This window comes from Phyllobates terribilis, unplaced genomic scaffold (assembly GCF_046119375.1).
Source record: "Phyllobates terribilis strain yellow unplaced genomic scaffold, ASM4611937v1 Scaffold_4__5_contigs__length_816908805, whole genome shotgun sequence".
Taxonomy (NCBI): Eukaryota; Metazoa; Chordata; class Amphibia; order Anura; family Dendrobatidae; genus Phyllobates; species Phyllobates terribilis.
This window is the reverse complement of record NW_027362764.1, coordinates 726,718,930-726,732,643: the sequence shown is the minus strand read 5'-3', so window position 1 is coordinate 726,732,643 and position 13,714 is coordinate 726,718,930. Positions and strand designations below refer to the sequence as shown.

The following is a 13,714-nucleotide window of genomic DNA, read 5'->3' as shown; positions in this document are numbered from 1 at the left end:
TACGTCAGGTTGAAAGAGCAGCGGCAAAAAAGCCTTGTCATAGCAGCAGACAAGTTTTTGAAGCTGCTTGTGCCTCCAACGTCCCCCGAACAACAAGATGCAGGGTCCTTCAGAGGTTTGCAGCTGTGAATACGCCATCCTGTCGACCTCCTCTATCCACTTCACACAAGCAGAAACGGCTCCAGTGGGCCAAACATTACATGAAGACTGATTTCAAAACTGTTTTGTTCACGGATGAGTGCCGTGCAGCGATCGATGGTCCAGATGGATGGAGTGGAGGATGGCTGGTTGATGGACACCCCACGCAAACACGGCTACAGCGCCAACAAGGAGGAGGTGGAGTAATGTTTTGGGCTGGAATCATGGGGAGAGAGATTGTCGGCCCCTTTAGGATCCCTGAAGGCGCTAAAGATGAACTCCATAATGTATGTGGATTTTCTCAAACAGCACTTCCTGCCATGGTTCAAGGAGAAGAACCGTGTATTTCACAGCAAGATCATTTTTCTGCATGATAATGCACCATCTCATGCTGCACATAAAACATCTGCATCTCTGGCTGATATGGGCATAAAAGGGGACAAACTTATGGTGTGACCCCCATGCTCCCCTGACCTCTACCCCATTCAGAACCTTTGGACCATCATTAAAAGGAGTGTCTATGATGGCGGGAGGCAGTTCACATCTAAGCAACAGCTCTGGGAGGGTATTCTGTCCTCATGCAAAACAATTGAAGCAGAAACCATCCAAAACCTGACAAATTCAATGGACGAGAGAGTTCAGAAGCTCCTTTCGAACAAGGGGTCCTATGTGAAAATGTAACATCACCTAGAATAAAGTTTTGAGTTGAAAACTGTTTGATTTCAGTTTCTAACAACCTGCTAATGCTTATAATTTCAAAAATGACCATTTTTTTGGTCTTTATTAAAATGAAAAGGTTGATCGAAAAGTTTGGGGGATCTAAGAGTGTGGCAACCCAGTAGTCATAATTACTTCGAATTCTGACAATATGAGGGTCATGCTGCAGGTAGTGCAGCAAGAAGGCACTTATGTGTCTTGCGCATCTCGGAGCCCCAAAATTATTTTCCGGGCTAGATGCAGCTAAAAATTATTATTAATTTTAAATCTGGTGAAGCTTTAGTATAGATGGCCTAATAGGATCAGTGCTGCACACTGCTACAAAGCCCAAATTATTTTCCAGTCAAGATACAGATAAACATGATTAGTAATTTTAAATCTGGTGGAGCTTATTATAGATGGCCTAATAGAATCAGTGCTGCACACTGCTACAAAGCCCAAATTATTTTCCAGCCAAGATACAGATAAACATGATTAGTAATTTGAAAGCTTAAAACGGTTGGTAGGGTGATTTTAACCAATCATCAAGCTTTTACTCTCCCCAGGATGACACAGGGGTAGAAAAGTCGTTTCGGATCCATGATTTGTTCATCTTTATGAACGTGAGTCTGTCTACATTATCAGTGGAGAGCCGCGTGCGCTTATCTGTCAGCACACCACCAGCAGCGCTGAACACACGTTCAGACAGAACGCTGGCTGCGGGGCATGACAAGATCTCCAAGGCGTAAGTGGCTAGCTCCGGCCATTTATCCAGATTGGAAGCCCAAAAAGAGCAAGGGTCCAGTGACACAGTCGTGGCTTCAATGTTTACTTGGAGATACTCCTGTACCATCATCTCTAGGCGTTGACTATGTATCAGACTTCTTGTCTACTGTGGCCTTGCAAAGGATGGGCTAAAAAAGTGGTGAAATGATTCCGCAAAATTGATGTTACCAGCAGATACTGTGGTTCTGTTACGGTTTGAGTGCTGAACACTTGACGGTCCCACGGTTGGCAAGTTGGAACTGTGAGATTCACTATGTGCACCACTGGTATTTTGTGGAAAAGCACATGTAAGATTCTGCAACAGTCTCTGCTGATACTCCTGCATGCGTGTATCCCTTTCTATGGCAGGAATAATTTCTGCAAATTTACTTTTGTACCGGGGATCTAACAGTGTGGCAACCCAGTAGTCAGGATTATTTCTAATTCTCACAATTCGAGGGTCATGTTGCAGGTAGTGCAGCAAGAAGGCACTCATGTGTGTTGCGCATCCAGGAGCACCAAGTCCCTGTTGTGTTGGTGGCGAGGTAACAATCATGCTTCCTTCCTCTGTCCTCTCCCCCCAACCTCGCACAACAGAAATGTGATCAAGGTCTCCCTCATCTGATGAGTCTTCCATCAGTTCGTCCTCCACTTCTTCCTGGGCTCCTGCACCTTCCTCACTAGTTTGGCTGCTACCATGCGCCCTGGTAAAACCATCTCCCCCACCCTCACATGCCTGCCGCCTTGGTGCTGCCGACCGTCTGGACCTTGCAGATGTTAGCCCTACCGCATACAACTCCTCCTCCTCTACTTCCTCCACCTCCTCTTGTGCCACCACCTGACTCCGAATTCTGTTTCACATGTGCTCCAGCATGTAAATCACCGGAATAGTCATGCTGATAATGGCATCGTCAGCACTAAACATCTTCGTCGCCATTTCAAAACTGTGCAGAAGGGTGCATAGGTCCCTGATCTGAGACCACTCCTCCAGCGTGATTTGCCCCACCTCTGGATCTCGTTGGCCCAGGCTATACGTCAGAACGTATTGCACCAGGGCTTGTCGGTGCTGCCACAGTCGCTGCAACATGTGCAGAGTTGAATTCCACCGGGTAGGCACATCGCATTTTAGCCGGTGAAGTGGCAGGCCTAACGACTTCTGTAGAGATGTAAGTCGCTGAGCTGCGGGATGTGAACGGCGAAAGTGAGCACACAGCGACCGTGCCCTCTGCAGAAGGCCATCTAGTCTGGGATAGTGGGCTAAAAATTGCTGGACAACCAGGTTCAACACGTGAGCCATACAAGGCACGTGTGTGACATTGCCCCGGCGAAGGGCCGCACCCAGGTTTGCAGCATTGTCGCACACGGCCTTCCCTGGTTTCAGGTCCAGTGGAGACAACCATTCATGAAATTGGTTCTCCAGAGCTGACCACAACTCCTCAGCTGTGTGACTCACATTTCCCAGACATTTCAATGTAAAAACCGCCTGATGACGTTGAGCCCTACTGCCAGCATAGTAAGGAGGTGTGCAGGATCCCTTCTGCGCAGTTAGAAAGCTTGTGGCATGACCAGACAGGCTTTGGGTGCAGGTGGAAGACCGAGAGGAGGTTGAGGAGGCAGAAGCAGTGGAGGAACTTTGACATAAAGAGGATTGACGCACAACTCGTGGGGACGGCAAGACTTGGACAGCAGCCCCTTGTCCTGCTGTCACCATAGTTACCCAGTGCCCAGTCAGCGACATGTAACGCCCCTGTCCATGCCTACTCGTCCAAGTGTCTGTGGTGAAATGCACCCTGTCACACACAGAGTTTCTCAAAGAAGCGGTGATGTTGTGTGCGACATGCTGGTGGAGCGCAGGCACACCTTTCTTTGAGAAGTAGTGCCGACTGGGCATCTGGTACTGGGGCACTGCGATGGACATAAGGTCTCGAAAATCCTCTGTGTCCACCAGGCGGAAAGGCAGCATTTCTGTAGCCAAGAACTTGCAGATGGTGAAATTCAACCTCTTAGCTTTCTCATGGCTAGGAGAAAATGGTCTTTTACTTGTCCACATCTGAGGGACCGAGGGCTGGCTATTGTGCTTAGACGGGGTTGATAAGGGTGTCCCCGGCAAACTGCCGGTCTGTGAGGAAGATGCAGGCGGACATGTTAGGTTGCCTTGATCCAAAGGTGGTGCTATCGATGTCGGACAGCGCTCAACACCAGCTGGTGTTACCACCTCCAAAGAAAATGATGACCTGCCAATCACGCTGGCTGTTGCGGGTAAAGAGGTGGAAGGTCTGCGCCCCAAAACAGGTGTGACTGCTGTCCCCCCAGTCACAGAGGATGAAGAGGCCGCGGATGCACAAGATATGGCAGACGGTGGTTGGCCCGGCCGGCTAGGCCGCATTGTAGCACACTGAGCTTCCCACTGCAACTTATGCTTCATGTCCATGTGCCGGTTCATGCATGAAGTACTCAAACTATGTATTTTTTGGCCTCTACTTAGCTTTTGCTGACAAATGTTACAGATAACACGAGTTGGGTCATCTTTATCGATCTGAAAAAATGCCCAGGCTATGCAAGGCTTAGCACCCATGCGACCTGAAGAGCCACCACGACTTGTGGTGAGAGGCAGAGTTGTGTTTGAGGATGCAGTTGTTGACGTGCTTGCAGTACTACGTCTCTGTCCAGGAAGGCGCAACCTGACCTCGTCGTCACTAGCATCTTCCTCCAACTCCTCTGCTGACCTCATCTCTTGGCTGACTGTGGGTTGACAGTAAGTGGGATCTCCAACCTCATCATCATCACCCTGTGCGTTATCACACCCGTCGTCCTCAGAGCCAACCTGTTCCTGCCCTGACAAAAAACTAAAGTTGTCGCTCCAATCAGGTATTTGAGTCTTATCATCGTCTTCCTCATTGTCTCCACCAACAGGAGTTACAGTTTGGGAATGAGGGTCTACATTATGGTCAGAACCTTCTGCGTCTGGTCCTGGATCCGACTCATAAAGATTCTGGGCATCAGTGCAGATCATTTCCTCGTCTGGATTCACAGAAGCGCTGGAGTCGACCTCTGATTCCCAGGCTATAGTATGAGTAAACAGCTCTGCAGACTCAACCATCTGTTCTACCTCATACTCAGACGGGCAGCTGGAGATTTGGGAGCTGTGAGGAAGCAAGTGCGATTGGGGTGACACCTTTGAGGACTGGAGTATTTGTGATGTTGAAGTTGATGTGAAGGAGAGCCCACTTAAAGGAGCACTTGATATCCGTTGAAGCACCTGCTGTTTTTGTGCCTCATCTGGAATTTGTAGCGATTGGCGTGGCCGTAAGAAAGGGATCTTATCACATTGTCCGCTAAAAGAAGTAGACATTTTAGTTTGGCTGGAAGATGGTCTTTCTTCTGCAGATGTTACTGTTGCTTTAACACCTACCCCATGGACACAACCTTTTTTCCCCTTCCCAACACACCTATTCCCCTTTCCACCAGCAGCAGGCCTTTTTCCACTCATTTTGGTGGTTAACTAATTAACAACTCTGGAGTTGTTTGCACAAAAAAACAATGGATGGGAACCGAGCAGAGCTGAGTGGCCAAACTGTGGTATTAGGCCAAAACTATTGGCTGGGTTAGATGCAGAAAAAAATTATATTCAATTTGCAACCTGATGGAGGTCAGTATAGATGGACTAATAGAGAAAGTCCCACACACTGCTAGAAGGCCAAATATTTTTTCAGAGCTAGATGCAGAAAAAAATATATTCAGTTTGCAACCTGATGGAGGTCTGTATAGATGGATTAATAGAACAAGTCCCACACACAGCTAGAAGCCCAATATTTTTTCAGAGGTAGATGCAGAAAAAAATATATTCAGTTTGCAACCTGATGGAGGTCAGTATAGATGGACTAATACAACAAGTCCCACACACAGCTAGAAGCCCAATATTTTTTCAGAGGTAGATGCAGAAAAAAATATATTCAGTTTGCAACCTGATGGAGGTCTGTATAGATGGATTAATAGAACAAGTCCCACACACAGCTAGAAGCCCAATATTTTTTCAGAGGTAGATGCAGAAAAAAATATATTCAGTTTGCAACCTGATGGAGGTCTGTATAGATGGATTAATAGAACAAGTCCCACACACAGCTAGAAGCCCAATATTTTTTCAGAGGTAGATGTAGAAAAAAATATATTCAGTTTGCAACCTGATGGAGGTCTGTATAGATGGATTAATAGAACAAGTCCCACACACAGCTAGAAGCCCAATATTTTTTCAGAGGTAGATGCAGAAAAAAATATATTCAGTTTGCAACCTGATGGAGGTCAGTATAGATGGACTAATACAACAAGTCCCACACACAGCTAGAAGCCCAATATTTTTTCAGAGGTAGATGCAGAAAAAAATTATATTCAATTTGCAACCTGATGGAGGTCAGTATAGATGGACTAATAGAATGATGCTATGCCCAAAAGATTTTACTTCACTAGGTGCAGTAAAAAAATTGGTATTCTATACACAGGTGGTATATCTTGCAACACAGATAGGCTACTCCACTGACTAACACACTCTGCAATAGGCCAAAAAGGATTAGCTTTGCTAGATTCAGCCAAATGCTGTGAAAAAAACTTGCACAGCACTGGCACAGACCTGCCTGGCAAAAACTGATAGGAACTGATGTAACCTAGTCCTGAAAAGGACTCCAATTACAATTAGTCTTTACTCCCACAATCTATCTATTTAAGAGCACAGACCTGTCTGATAAAAGTCGTAGGAAATGCTGTACCCTAGTCCTTAAAAGGACTGCAATCACAACTATTCCCTACTCCCAAGCTATCTGTAGATTTGTGCGAAAATTGGCTTGAAATTAACAAGGTATAGCGCACACAGCAACAGCGGTGCCGTCTAACACGCAGCTGCAGCAGTGAGAAAATGGTGGCGACGGGGAAAATGGCTTGGTCTTATAGGGCAAGGACATGTGACATACACTGCCAATGACACATGCCCTTGCTTGTGTGAAAAAAAGCACTTCGCTCCGTGTGTGCGCTGCTGATAGGCTGACAGACTGCACCTCCCCACTGTAAATGTGGGAAAGAGGAAAAAAAATGGAGATCTTCATTGTTCCTGCAGAGATCCATCCCCTGCCCCTCCCCCCGCCCCGCTGTACACTCAAACTGCGTATTAACATTAATTTTCATCATTACTGAGAAAAAATCCAGTTATGATTTTGGTGCACGAACAGTTATCGAACATAACCTCGAACAGCCGAATTTTTCTCAAATTGTTCGTGTTCGCCGAACGGCTCGAACACCGCCCAAAACAGCTCGAATTTGAGATTGGCGAACAGTTCGAGTAGAGCAACGCTCATCTCTAGCTATTACTACCTGGATAACATGTGCTACAATATAGGGGCCCGACAGGCGAGGGGGCTCACTGAAATCTTAAAAAATGGTGTGCGGTATAAAAAAAATATTACCAGCCACCTGCTGTTATCAGATTAGCAGGTGGAAACAAGGACAAGGAGCCACATAGAGTTGTTACACAGGGGCCCTCGGATGTCAGGAGGAATACACATAATGCAGGTGTCCTCCTGATACACAGAGATTGGCACATTCATCAGTAATTTTAGAAGGGTTAGGTATGGAGGCGCTCGCTGTGTACAAGTTGTCTTTAGGGCGCAGTCAGATGGCCATATAACATGGATAACCATTGCATGGCCATGCTCAGACTGGCTGACGGCTCTCCTGACCCGACCATAGAAATACATGCGGTCACGCTCGGGTCAGGAGGGCCACCGGTCAGTCCGAGCATTGCCATGCAGTCGTTGTCCGTGTTATATGGCCATCTGACTGCGCCCTTAGTGTAACATATGAGACTGAAATAATTTTTTTAAATTATCACTGATGAGTAGTGATGAGCGAGTATGTTCTCCTAACCCTTTCGGCGAGCATGCTCGGGTGCTCGCCGAGTATCTTCAGCATGCTCGGGTGCTATGTTTTAGTCACGCCGTGCGCATAATTTGCAACTGTTTGACAGCTTTAATACATGTGAGGAATGTCTAAGAAACAGGCATTCCTCACATGTATTATTATTATTATTATTATTATGTATTAAAGGTGTCAAACAGTTGCAAATCATGCACACGCGGTGACTCTAACACAACACCTGAGCACGCTGAAGATACTCGGAAAACACCCGAGCATGCTCGTAAATCTCGAGTAACGAGCATGCTTGCTCATCGCTACTGATGAGAAATGTCTCCAGTTTTTAATGACTGCACCAACTACAACTGGTCGTGCATGAAAAAGATAGCAACTGAAAAGCCGTCAGCTCAGTATCGTTGTCACACTCATTAGAAACTTTTGCAAACTTGCACTGAGTTTGCATATTCTCTTTGTGTTCATGTGGATTCTTTGGGAGATTTATTGCCGATATTTCTGTGATTGTATTACAACGCCATTCACATGGTGGTGCTTAGAGATGAAAGAATCGATTTTGGGGTCTCCGCCGGTCCAGTGTCTCAGTCAGGGGTACCTGGCAGCTAGACGGGAGACCTGCAAATCTCTTACCTTTCGGCGTCCCCTGTGACGTCACACCAGCCCTGGCAAATCAAATGCCGCGCTGGGACGCTAAAAGGTAAGAGACTCGCAGGTCTCCCATCTGGCTACCAGGTACCACTGACCTAAATATATAAGGAACAGTAGTTGTACAGCCCAAAGATATATTATAAGGGTGTTACATCAGTATAACATTTTATGTCCAAAAGGAGGAGAAGAAAGCCATTCAATATCGATGTGCATGCCTGTATATAATATTAAAGATTTTTTACTGAAAAGCAAAAAAATCAATACTCCATAAAAACAATTAAAACCCCTCAAGAAAAGATCCACAACACTTAAGGGCTTTACTCCTGAATATTTGTCACCCATATTTGTATATAGGATTTATTTCCTTTTTTTTGTATATTTTGTACATGCATATTTATGCTGGCATCTCAGTATTGTGGATCTTTCTTGGGATTTTTATGGTTTTATGATCTTTACAGATTTTTTAGTTTTTAATAAAATATCTTTCATATTATACACAGGTATACACATTGATATTGTATTGCTTTCTTCTCCTTTAGATACTACTGACCTAGACGCTGGATCGGAGTCCAGCGAATCGATCTTCTCATCTCCACCGGTGCTTGAAGGTTTGTGAACCCTTCAGGATTAATTCTATAAAGATGTTGTAGAAGGACCTGAAGCGAGCAGGTCATGGGAGAAAACCCACCAACATCACAGAATTGAAGCTGTTTTATAGAGAGTAATGGGCTAAAATTCCTCGAAGTCGATGTACAGGACTAACCAACAATTACCGAAGACGTTTAGATGCAGTCATTGCAGCATATGGTGGGGTCACACCGGATACTGAAAGCAAAGGTTCACATACTTTTACATATCACTCATGGACGTGATATTGGATCATTTTCCTTGTTTAAATTTGATGTGGTTTTAGGTCAAATTTATGCCAAAATATGGAAAATTCTGAACAGTTCACAAACTTTAAGGCACCACTGTAAATAGGATGGATTTTACAAAGTTTCTGCAAAATATCTTCCGTGGGGGAAAATTGCAGTTCCTATGTTTTCTTATCACTGTACGGGTTCGTCGTCACTCCATTGTATTTTTAGTCTTTGTGCTTTCTGTATCCGCTATGGACCGTGCACAAACAGTACATGAACCTCAAGTCTGTGTAGAGAAAAGTCACAGTATGTGCTGGACTGGTCCGGTTTACAGACTATTGTATATAGCAGGTAGCTCCTGCGCTCGTTACTCGTGTGGACAGGCACAAAGAGTTGCACAACGAGGCAGCCACATCTGAAATTTGTGGAAAGTTCTGCGCACTTCTGAACTTAATCTATGTCTAAGAAGTGACTGAAAAGTAATTGGCTTCTAAAAAGTGGGGCCAAATGTGAGTTACTGGGAGCACTCGCTGAGCGTTGGACAGTTACCTCAGCAATTTGAATTCCCAGAATGTAGTGGTTTCCATCATCATGGAGAGTATGCCTGCTCCCCCATCTACACCTGGTAACTGTTCCAAGTGATAGTGTCACGATTTTCTCTACACAGCAGAGAAGCAGCCACCTGCTGCACAGAGACCTACATGGGGATGGACAGAGGTGCTGCTCTGTAGGGGAATTGCTGCTGTGCAGGGAAAGTGCTGATATGCAGGGAAAGTGCTGCTGTGCAGGGGAAGTGGTGCTTTCCAGGGGAAGTACTGCTGTGCAGGGGAAGTGCTGCTGTTCAGGAGAAAGGCTGCTGTACAGGGGAAGTGCTGCTGTGCAGGGGAAAGGCTGATGTGCAGGGGAAAGGCTGCTGAGAAGGGGAAGTGGTGCTTTGCAGGGGAAGTACTGCTGTGCAGGGGAAGTGATGCTGTGCAGGGGAAAGGCTGATGTGCTCGGAAAGTGCTGCTGTGCAGGGGAAAGGCTGATGTGCAGGGGAAAGGCTGCTGAGAAGGGGAAGTGGTGCTTTGCAGGGGAAGTACTGCTGTGCAGGGGAAGTGATGCTGTGCAGGGGAAAGGTTGATGTGCTCGGGAAGTGCTGCTGAGAAGGGGAAGTGCTGCTTTGCAGGGAAAGTGCTGCTGTGCAGGGGAACTGATACTGTGCAGGGGAAAGGCTGATGTGCAGGGGAAGTGCTGCTGTGCAGGGGAAAGGCTGCTGTGCAGGGGAAGTGCAGCTGTGTAGGGGAAAGGCTACTGTGCAGGGGAAATGCTGAAGGGGCTTTGGTTTGAAATATTTGTTTCGGGGATCATCAGGGATCCTAGGGTTTACATCTAAACAATATGAATGCTATAGTATATTCCAGCTATATGACGTAACATTGCATATAGTATGTTCTAGCTTTATGCCATAATATTAGATTAGGGGAATCCATCATTAATCAGTAATTACTATATGATGATACATGGCAACTGTATAATTTCTGTAACACATCTGGATTATTAGCTTATCACAGGTTTTCCCACTGATAGGACTCCTAGGAACCTTACAACTGTTGTAATTTAAAGGATCACCGTCATGTTACTTTTCTTTTTTTTATAAATCAATAGTACACGTGAAGATAAAAAACTTTATAATACATCTTATCAGAGAAATCTGCTTCTTTCTCTTCCTGGACTCATCATTCATTCTCAAAATTCTCAATTCACAAGTAAAATCTGTCTTCCCATTACTGAGAAGGCATGACAATTAGTGCTCATAAAGTTCTATAGAGAATTGTTACTGTGATTTCAGGAGAACTGGCCGCAAAATGCGTGTCTGCTTCTAGCTCCTCCCTCTTCCCTCCCCTCTCCATAGAACTTCATGAACACCAACTGTCACCTCTTATGTCAGGAATGGGAAAATGTGTATTCACTGAATACTTTACCTGTAAATTGGGAATATTAAAAATGAAAGATCAGTTCAGGAGGAAAATAATTTCTCTAATAAGATATATTACAAAGTTTCTTATTATCTCCTGTACTATTGATTTATAAATATGAATTAAAAAAAAGAACAATGGTTGCTTTTTAAGGGCTGTCCCCCAAAGGAAGAGACATGTTTTGTGACTAATCTTGTTTTCTAGTTAACAGAAATTCCCTAGTAGAATATTTGGAAATAAATTTTCCAAATCAAGAGTCAGACTAATTAGCAGTTTACCACATCCATTACTATATATCATATGATGCGTGCTAAAAAGAAATATATATATATATTTTTTTTTTAATCATTTTAAAAGTTCCCATAAAAATATTCCCAGGTCACATTTCCTTGGGTGGAAAGGTCACTTAATTAATCTCATCCTTGGTAACTAAACAGACATTGCTATCAACAAAGGAGATTACAAATCTCTCCCGCCCGCACATGGATCTGCTGGCAACAATACACTTGGGTGGGTTTTCAATCAGCAAGATAAGCAACAGGCATCAAATTCTTTGCAATTCCTTCAGGACATTTTCACAAGTTGGTGTTTGCTGTGGATTTTCCACACGGTTAGGAAAAGTTGAAACGTTAGAAATCCCAAATTCTCATAACAAAATTTAATTGAAACAGACTGGTTATTACAGTTATCACTATTGGTAGTAGAAAGGTGATAGCCATTACTAGTCATACCTTAAGTTAAGGGCACAAAACAGCTCAAAAAATTGTTCACATTTCATCCAGAAAAGTGGGACCATTTTTTTCTCACTTGTCATCCGTATATACAATCTGTTTTTTTAACTCAGCAGCTATAAATCATTTACAGGACCACTTACATTTTCCTATGTTACAGAATTTCAATGTATCTGTAAAAATCAGATGCTTTAATATTGTGGCTCTGTATGCCATTTGATTTTTTTTCTCGCACTCATAGACTTAAATGGGTGAATCTCAGCTGATTTTTGGAGAAAAATTGTGCAGGCTGCGATTTTTTTCACATTCAGATTCAGTCAGTGAAAAAAAATCTGCACTGCCCCATTGAATTACATTGGCCCGAGTGCGATCAAATTTTTTAACGAACAGTACTCAGGCCGGAAATACAGCCGTGTGCACGAGCCCTAATGAGAATTTTCCTACACTTTGTATTCAGGTATTGGAATGTTATGAATGATGTGATAAATATTGATTGTTCAGTAGTTACATTTGCCAATTTTCTATCAACACTGAACACAAACTGTTACAAAATGAAATATCTATCTATTATCTATATATCCATTATCTATCTATCTATGTATTGTGTATCTATCTATCATCTATCTATTATCATCTATTATCTATCTATCCATTATCTATCTATCATCTATTATCTATCATCTATCTATCTATCTATCTATCTATCTATCTATCTATCTATCTATCTATCATCTATCTATTATCCATCTATTATCTATCTATCCATTATCTTCTGTATTATCTATCTATCTATTATCTATCTCATATCTATCTATTTATCTATCTATCTATTATCTATCTATCTATCTATTATCTATTATGTATCTATTACCTATCTATTATCTATTTATTATCTAGCCATTATCTATCTAGCCATTATCTATCTATTATCTTTTTATTATCTATCTATATATTATGTATCGATCTATTATCTATATGTTATCTCTCTATCTATCTATCTATTATCAATCTATTATCTATCGATCTATTATCTATCTATCTATCTATTATCAATCTATTATCTATCGATCTATTATCTATCTATCTATCTATTATCAATCTATTATCTATCGATCTATTATCTATCTATCTATCTATCTATCTATTATCTATCTATCTTTCCCATTACTAACTGTATAATTAGTATGTAATAAATGGAATTACATGTCCATATCTCCGTAGTTACTTACCTGGCCCGTGACCCTATGTCAGTAACCAGATTTTGAGGTTATTGGAGAGGACAGGTGTATCTCTTGCTCTGCTGGCAGACTGTGTGACTTTGCCACCTTGCTGTCTGTATTTATATTGCATCTCCCCGTGGCAACTGGCTGACACAATGAGCGCTTCATCTCATTCATGGAATTTGCCATTGTCATAGTACATCTGACGTTTACCTGCTGTTATTCCACTAACAAACTTACAATGAACTTTTTGCAACAAGTTTTATCAGTGCACATTAATGCTCACCGCTAAAACAGATCATCCATGGACCTTTGTTAATAGATACTCGAATGCAACAGCACAGACAAAGGAGAGGTAGTGGTGCTTAACAAACAACTATTTATTTGACTAACATGAATATCTATATATACATACGTAGGTACGATGTCAAGGGTAATAGTGAACAATGGCACAATCCGAACACGATAATCCAACTAAACAGGATATCTACACAGCGTTTTATACATATATATATATATACATATATATATATATATATATATATATATATATATATATATATACAGTATATACTGTCCTCTATATTTACAGGTAAAGGACTGGTATGAGTAATGCCTACTCCTAGTGCTTAATGGGCATCAGTTTCACTACTTGGCCCATTGCCGTCGTCTTTTCTCTAAACGATTCAAAATGTCACCCAGGCTCTAACGGGAGTCGATGATACTGCCCGCTAGGCCACAAGTCCTAGATTGGTGAGTTACTTGGTACACAGTATGCTCTTCAC

At 43.0% G+C, this 13,714-nt stretch overlaps 1 protein-coding gene across 1 annotated transcript in view; it reads right to left on the bottom strand.

Moving 5' to 3' along the window:
- PKHD1L1 (PKHD1 like 1) overlaps positions 1-13,035 on the bottom strand; it is a 378,989-nt gene extending 365,954 nt beyond the window's left edge. The window contains exon 1 of the mRNA XM_073679777.1: positions 12,939-13,035. The gene's annotated coding sequence lies outside the window, so the exon portion shown is untranslated. The remainder of the gene's footprint in view (positions 1-12,938) is intronic.
- Between the last annotated feature and the right edge of the window lie 679 nt (positions 13,036-13,714).